Raw genomic sequence first — 7,941 nt, forward strand, 5'->3', positions numbered from 1 at the left:
CACATCTCTTCACTAACACACAGAGATTCTTTTAATGCCTCCATTTCCCTCTTCTTTTATGAAAAATATCTTGGCAAACATTTTCAAGAAACCAGATATCCTAAATAAGCAAGTGAGTATTACAAAAAACTTCTTATGGTTATTTCTTTTAGTTGTTAAGCGTCCCTTCATAGATGAAATTTTCTTTTTCTTTCTGCTTAACTTGCATTATTTTTTATAAAGAACTCCAATGGTAATTGAATTTGGGTTACCTAAACAAGATGTAAAGAGCAGTGATTTTCATGCAGTACTTATTACCCAACCAGGAGTCCCCAACCACATTAAACTAGGCCTAACTAAACTTCCTGCATGACGACATGCTAGGCAGCAAGACTTTTATTCCACAGCTACAGTTAGTTTTATAATGTATTCCTGTTCCAGTGTTTAAAACAAAAAATCCAATTTCACTTGCTTTTGGTGGTTTTCCCCAATACCTTCAGAGGCTTTATTCTCAAGTAAAGTGACACAGAAGCAGGATCAGATTTTGGATGAAATCTGATTTAGATGACTGTAGGCTGTGGCTGCCCCACCCAGCCGATCCCCTCGGAGCACCCGTGCCAGGAGGGTTTGACTGGCACAGCAATGGACTGGCACTCCTGGGACTGCCATGGTGTGGAGTGCCTCATTTATTCCGGGAACATTTTCTCCCTGCTGTTTCCTCCTCTTTCACCATCCCTCACTGCATTTTCACTCGAGCCACTGAGACACTTGCCCTTCCCGAAACTCCTCCTGCTCATTCCCTCACATATTTTTTTACCTTTCTCTTCCATGCAAATCATCATCTGCTGCTTGGGTCTCTCTCCAGACAGCAGAGCTCCATGTGCCACAAGGGCAGCCAGAGGGGCCCTGGAATCATACCAGACTGCAGAGAAACCTCACAAACAGCTATGACACAGTCAAGAAACTCATTTCACACGTGGTTAACGTGGCTGCCGATGTCTTCATCGTGGGAGCCTTTGCACCTCCTGAAGGCTGCTGCCCACACACCTCTGCTCACCTGATTTCTCCCTAATACAATTCCATAGTCTGATCCAGAATATACCTAACAAATAAAAGAAGTTAGTATCTATGAGCTTTTTTAACCTACCAATTTTACAGAACTGGGGTGGAGAGTAATCAGAAAAAAAAAAAGGAGAAAACACAAAGGCAGGGGGTAGGGACAGTAGACTGACAACATAGCTCATGAAGAGCTAAAGGTAGAGATTTCCTTATCTGGATTATCAGCAACCAGGTGGAGAAGGGTTTCTAGTGAATTGGACCATTAGCAAGCAGCATTTTATATTGGTGGGTATGACTGCAGGCATTCTTTTTGTTAAAAAGGGGTTTGAGTAGCAGTCAATTCAGAGTGCCAGATACCAGAAATTGGAGTAGTAGCATTGAACTGTTCAATACAGAATATAAGCATGTATACCCTTCAAAGTGCCCCTGAAAAATCTTCTTTTTATTCTTTAGCTACTTTAAAGATACCTTTAGAAAATGGACTGTAAATCCTGAGAAAGGCCAAGGAAGACTATTCTATTCCCTGCACAGGAAGTTACTTCTGTCACTACTCTTTTCCCCAAAAGACACATGCTAAAATAAGGGGCCTCTTTCCTCATCTGATAAAATTCCAAATTAACAAAAAACACTGCCAGGAAACCATGATATAAAAGAACTCATACAGTAAAACAATGCTACTGTCAAGTAGCAAAAATATGTATGTTCTGCTAGATACCTTAAAAGTCATTTTCTGAACACACCATTCTCTAGATGTGAGAATTACATTTGCCAAGTTTATCCTGGAAGATATTAGATATATATTATAACCCTCTGTATTTAATGTAATCTTGGACTACAACGTTGAACAGCCTGGCTCTGCAACTTCTCCCACTTACCACACTCACACCAAAGCAGGAAGTTGATTAATTCCCATGCAGTACTCAATAGTTTGTTTTATTAGAGAGAAAAAATGTTATTGTCTCCCTTTCTTTGCAAATATTTGCTATAACTGCGTATGTATGTATCTGTGTGTGCCCTGATTTTATTCACAGAAGCAGCTTGTACTGCCAGTCTTTAGGTAGGAAAATGTTTAATAATTGGAAAAAAAAAATACAAACCTCATTTTCATCCCAAAATAAAATAATAATAGATAAATTTAATTTCAATTTCAAATAAGTATAATATATCTGTTGCCATAGAAGTTTCCCTGAACTTTCAGGTGATCCTGGTAACAATAATATAATGAAATACTACTTCACAAACACAAATCACAAAAGATGTCCACCTTCCAAGGTACTTAAAACCTTTCTCATTCTCCATGTTTGTAGTTAGCTCTATCCACATAACATTCATGCAACAATAGTCTACTTGTCACGCTGCACTGTAATATTAAGCACAAGAGAAAGGTACTCAGGATGTACCTGTCTTCAGTCCTGCTTTATGTAGAAAATAGATGGATCTTTGTGAATTGTTTTAACCTTGAAATGCAAAGTTATAAATAGCTACTTTTAGTAAGCAGATGCAGTAGATCAGGAAAGGGGCTGTGTGAAAGAGGCAGTCACTAACAAAGGAATATCCTGCAATTTGATCATATCTGCCAGTGAGAATAACTATTGAATATCACACTCTGCTGTCTCAGAGGCAGCACACCAGCCTGAATGGGTTTCATTAATAGGTTATTAACCTGAATATTGCAGACATATCCAAAGATGTGTCCTCCCCATTTTCCTGTGTCTGTGTTGAAGGGGATAGCAAAACTCATTTTCTGCAACAATATAAAATATCCATGTGCTTGTACTGAGAACAACTGTCTGAAAAACCATTGACCTACATAGGATTAGTCCTACTGGGCTAACAGAAGCTCAAAGATTCAGGGGGAGAGGGGGATGATAGGGAGGGACAGTTTTGGAGACATGCAGAAAATCAGCTAACACAAAGACAGTTTCATATCAAATTAATGAAAGTAAATTTGCTCACAAGATTCTACATTAGCACACTTCTAGCAGAGAAAAAAAAAAGATTTTTTTTAAAAATGAGAATCAAGAATCCTCACCTTTCTCTTGAGTCTTCAGGGAGGCCATTCACTAATTATTAAAAGGTTTTTTAATAGTATGCACTTACATTTTAACTGGGGCCTGCAAACTCACCCAAATAGGCCCTGAGAAATCAGAGGATGGTGAGTTTCTCTCTTAATTTCCAGGTAGTAACAATCTCTGTAAGAAAAGCACTCACATGTCTCCCATTACCAGATTATCCCCACACTTTGCAGCCTGTGATGAACATAACCTCCTTTGCTACACCAGAGGAACCTGTTGCTCTCAGCCTGCCATCCTGCAGATCCAGGAGCAGCTGAACCTGGCTTAGTGATATCACAGACCTGCTGGGCAAGGAGACTTTCTGGTGGAGAAACAGAGTGTCGTGGCAGTGAAGCCTTTCTGATAGCCTGCATCCTCCACTTATCTTCCCACAGCTGAGTCCCACTAACACAGCAGCTCTGCCAGTGTTTCATAGCCACGGGACCATTCCTATAAGGAGGATGGTAAACCTCTCCCTTCCTTAATTCCTCTTAGTCACATTATTTAACATCTCTGAAATGTAACTTTTCAGCTTGGGAGAACTTTCCTGATAGAACTAGATGCTTAACAAAATTCTAATTATGTAAATCTTGCTCATGTTGACATTTTGTTGAATTTTTTATTGCTCCATTGTTTGTCCTTTCAGAAGTAATTTTTTTTTTTATGGACCAAAGCAATATAGTAATGGTTTAGCTCCACTTTGAAAAGTGAGAAACAGGTAAGATTTAGGCCAATTTACTTTAGCATTGTAGAGTTCTGCAACATCTAAATCCACGGGTTTATTCATATGTATAGAGCATAGTTTTGCCTTTTATTTTTGCAACCACACCTACATATGTATAGTATAGCAGATCATATGTGCTCTATACTCTAAGACAATCTGTGCTTTTTCTGTATTTCCTTTCAACTTCAGTCTGAACAAGGTTTCCATCTGTTCCTGTGGCTGTCAGCCTGCAGACATTCTAATTTTGTGATCACCTGTTCTCATGTATTCCTCATTTCTCCTAGTGTTCCTTCTCCCTTTCTCAGAAAAGCCTATATACTTCTGACATCTGCTCACCACCATTATCTTTTATGAACTTCCAGGCAAAAAGCCATTCAGAGATGCTGTCAATGTCAGCTGTTTTGTCAAAATATTACACTTGGCACATCTGACAGTCTGCAATGTGCTGACCTTCATTGGTTCAATGCCCTTGAACAATACCTTTTTTTTCACTGCTCCAGTGCAAACTAACTTTAGTTTTTCTTGGACAACACAACTTAATAGAATCTCTATAACCATTACTGAACTGACCATGCTGCACATGAGATAGGAACCAATGCAGTCCTTATTTAGTCAGAAAAATTCAGCTGAAAAAATAATGGCTTGACTCATGTAAGTATTGAAACTAAAGTATTCCTGCATTTTCAACTGAAGGAGACTAAAATGTCTTTTCCCAAGATCACAACACATGGTCAGATGCGACTGAATTCAGAAGGGATGTTTGGACACTTCAAATCCCAACACATTTCCCCAGACACAGGACCAATTTTTCAAAACTTACACTTTTGCTCTGTTAGGATCCGAACTGTAGGTTCACTTCTGAAAGGAAGAAAGCTACCTCATTTATCAGGAAAATCACTTGGAAGTGAGAGTATTCACAATCTTCCTGGAATATATTTATCTTGTACAAAATAAATAAAAAGTTCTATTAGATGTCCACAAAGCAAGTAACCTCAGTCACTGTAGAAAAACAGGACTTGGCAACTTTTTTTATTGCTGTATCAATATTCCTTCAACACTATTTCTCTATCAAAGTTCTAAACACATAAAGGCAGGAGGGCCTTCCTCCACATTCTCCTACATTTCCATAGCTCTGGGATTAAACGGTGCATAAACTGTAAGCACTTCATTTGCAACTGTCAGGCTAATGAACACAAAACTGCAGAATATTTCTCTAACTGGAGGTCTAATTAACTCATAGGAAGTGATATTAAATGATCCCATGGCACTTGAGCACTCTTGGGACGTATAGAATTTGACATTATTTTCACCTGTATTACCTGTAGCAGCTGCCCACGTTTTTGCCATCTTAAGATGACATCACATTTATTTTAAGAAAGAAACTGTATCATCTCTATCATACATACAAAAAATTGTCATGGAATGCTTCTTTTACCTTGTATTTGGTACAACCAAATTTGGTTGTACACAACCAAAATTGAGTATTTTACTTGGGGAAAACTGGCAGGCTGCCTTTTGTTATTAGAAAGAAATTTCCATTTTTCAAGTGCACAACTAGCTGCACTATGATCTTCTGAAGGCTTCTGAGAATCGAGGCTTTTCTCGTGCTTTCAAAGACACTCAATTTCAGAAACGTGAACCAAAATGTTTGCTAAAATTGTGATTATCACCATAAAAAATAATATAAACCCTATACTGAAGGTAGATCATGTTATGCTGGTGATTACTCCTATTTACACAAACTCAAGAGCTGTATGGGTCCCATCTCCTCTAGTATGGAAAGTTCAGCACCATTTTATCAGTTCTTTTAATTTGCCTATTATAGATCTGAGGATCCCTTTCAGGAAAAAGTATAAACAAAAAAAGAGAATTATAAAGCTGGGGAGGGAGTAGGGGACAAAAATAGAAGGTTTTTTTTTAAAAAAAGAGTGGTTTTCTTAGGGAAGAAAAAATAGGACAATTATTCTCTTCTTGTAGGAAACAATTTCCAATTATGAGCTATCAGCAGGAACCTCAATTTATGCCTTATTGCTATACAGGATTGAAAATACCAGATTTACTACAACTGTCAATTGTTTGTTTTAACCAAGGTATAGTTCTCTCTACCTTTTAAAATGGACTTAAAATGAGAAAATAAATATCAGCTGTAGTGCATTGTTGACTGCAGTGTGTAATTGAACCATCACAGTAAATATTTTAATGAAGACTTGAAAAACAAGCTGCAGTATTAGTTATGCAGTAATCATCTTCAGGTTGTCTGCATTTTTAACTCCAGCTTTCTTCACTCAGGGGACTTTTTCAGGAGGGTTTTGCTAAAATAATTTCCTGAGCCTACAGGAAACTCTTAATTACCTAACCTTGATTTTAACCATTGCTAAAAGATAATCAATTTCATCTTCCAAACAAAATAGGTTAATTTAGCTTATAGAATGTGTCTGAATATTAATTGTGTCTTATTTACATATTCTTCATAATTAGCAGGTATGTAATAAGGGAGAAAAAAAATTAAAAAGCCCTTGATTGAATGGAGGAAGAAAAAGAAGGGAACAGAAAATCTTCCAAGGAATGGTTGAGGAAATGAGGTAGGTGAAATTGCAGTACTCCCTGCACAAACATTTTGACCACAACTGCATACATTTGTTCTGCGTTTGCAAATATACTTATAAAAATACAATCCTGCGTTTATGTAAAAAGATATCACTGCTGCTACTGACAGCAAAGGTTATCTCATTAGTCAAACCCCTGGCATTCCAGTCTCAGGCTATCATCAAAAAGACATATATGAATACATGGAACACACCATAAATATGTGCAATGGATTATGATTTTGTAACAAACCATGCCAAGAGCTCTAGTTTGTGTAAATGTATTTCATTTCTCTGTGGAAATATACATGTGTCTAATCTGATGGTTCAGACTTTCATGTTTACTTACCCCCTGTTCAGTTTTCAGCGCAGATCTGGTGTTAATACAGTCACAATGGAACCCTGTTCAGAAGTTGTTACATTGAGTTATCTTCCTGCAAGTTTAAGGATGGAGCAATCTTTTCCATGGCAATTGGCTGAGCTGCTACAAGTGTCTCTTTCACACCATCTCATTCACCACTTAGGGTTTTCAGCTTTCCCCAAAATTAGTGACTGTGACTAAGCAAGTTTTATTTAGTTACACAACACATAAATTACAGAGCATTAATATTGCTTTGTATATTAACATATACACACACAAAATACAAAAGCTCTGATCTGCTGTGCTAAATATATTAAATACAAAGACATTCCTCTTCCTCAAAATCTTTGCAGTTTATTACAGATTTGACTTTTGAGAGCTGAATATAACAAATGTTTTTTCATGACTGAGAATATCTATAAAAATTACATTTTCCATAACCATTTCCCAGTTAACTATTCTGCTTAATAAATGAATAAATAGACTAGGACAGCTCAACTGGGTATGACTATAAATTTCTCTTGCCTTTGGATTATGTTTCATCTGGATGTAATGTTTTTCTCTCTCCTCCTTACTTTGCTTCTGTTGTAGAACTCAATTTTCAAGTTCCAATGACTTCACCACAGAAAATAATACTGCCTTGACAATAAGGTTTTATTAACCTTTATTGTTCTAAAGCCTACATCTGAGATGAAATCCCACAGCTTTAACTGTCAAAGGTTAAGTAAGTGATTGCTGCTTCTAATGGGTATCTGAAAGATACTCAGTTGTATTTTCCCTTATACACACACTACTGAAGGAAAATACAGATTGCAATAACTGGAGATAGAAGACTTTTAAATACAAAAAAAAAAAAAAATCCCTGGTGCAGTATTTTTTAGGAAACTGGACCTTAATTTAAAGGGGAAACTTTTAAAGTTAAATAGTTTTGTCTTGCCTTCTCTTGCCTATTATATGTAAATTTTTCTGCTAGTTTACTCAGCTAAAACCAGGGAGCAAACTTGGACTTTATTATGGGGGAGAGGTATTTCAGAAGGGATTTCTTCCTGCATTATCACTGAACCACACTGAACTTCCACGGGAAGCATAGCACAGCCTCTTCTTTTAAAAAGAAGCAGCAGAATGGGTCTCAGCCTCAGGAAGGGAACGATGTATACACATAATGATCATGAAACAGTT

At 37.2% G+C, this 7,941-nt stretch overlaps 1 long non-coding RNA gene across 2 annotated transcripts; it reads left to right on the forward strand.

The window, feature by feature from the left end:
- Positions 1 to 3,353: 3,353 nt before the first annotated feature.
- LOC148183769 (uncharacterized) lies at positions 3,354 to 6,398 on the forward strand. Of its 2 annotated transcripts, none has more exons than XR_015773188.1 (3): positions 3,354 to 3,556; positions 5,794 to 5,906; positions 6,295 to 6,398. It is a non-coding gene; the product is annotated as an uncharacterized LOC148183769 (long non-coding RNA). The 2 variants fall into 2 exon arrangements; XR_015773189.1 differs by lacking the exon at positions 3,354 to 3,556 and adding an exon at positions 3,676 to 3,810.
- The last annotated feature ends 1,543 nt before the right edge of the window (positions 6,399 to 7,941 follow it).

This window comes from Pseudopodoces humilis, chromosome 9 (assembly GCF_049639895.1).
Source record: "Pseudopodoces humilis isolate 2021_Gansu_Grassland_sample_001 chromosome 9, ASM4963989v1, whole genome shotgun sequence".
In the NCBI taxonomy this organism is placed as follows: Eukaryota; Metazoa; Chordata; class Aves; order Passeriformes; family Paridae; genus Pseudopodoces; species Pseudopodoces humilis.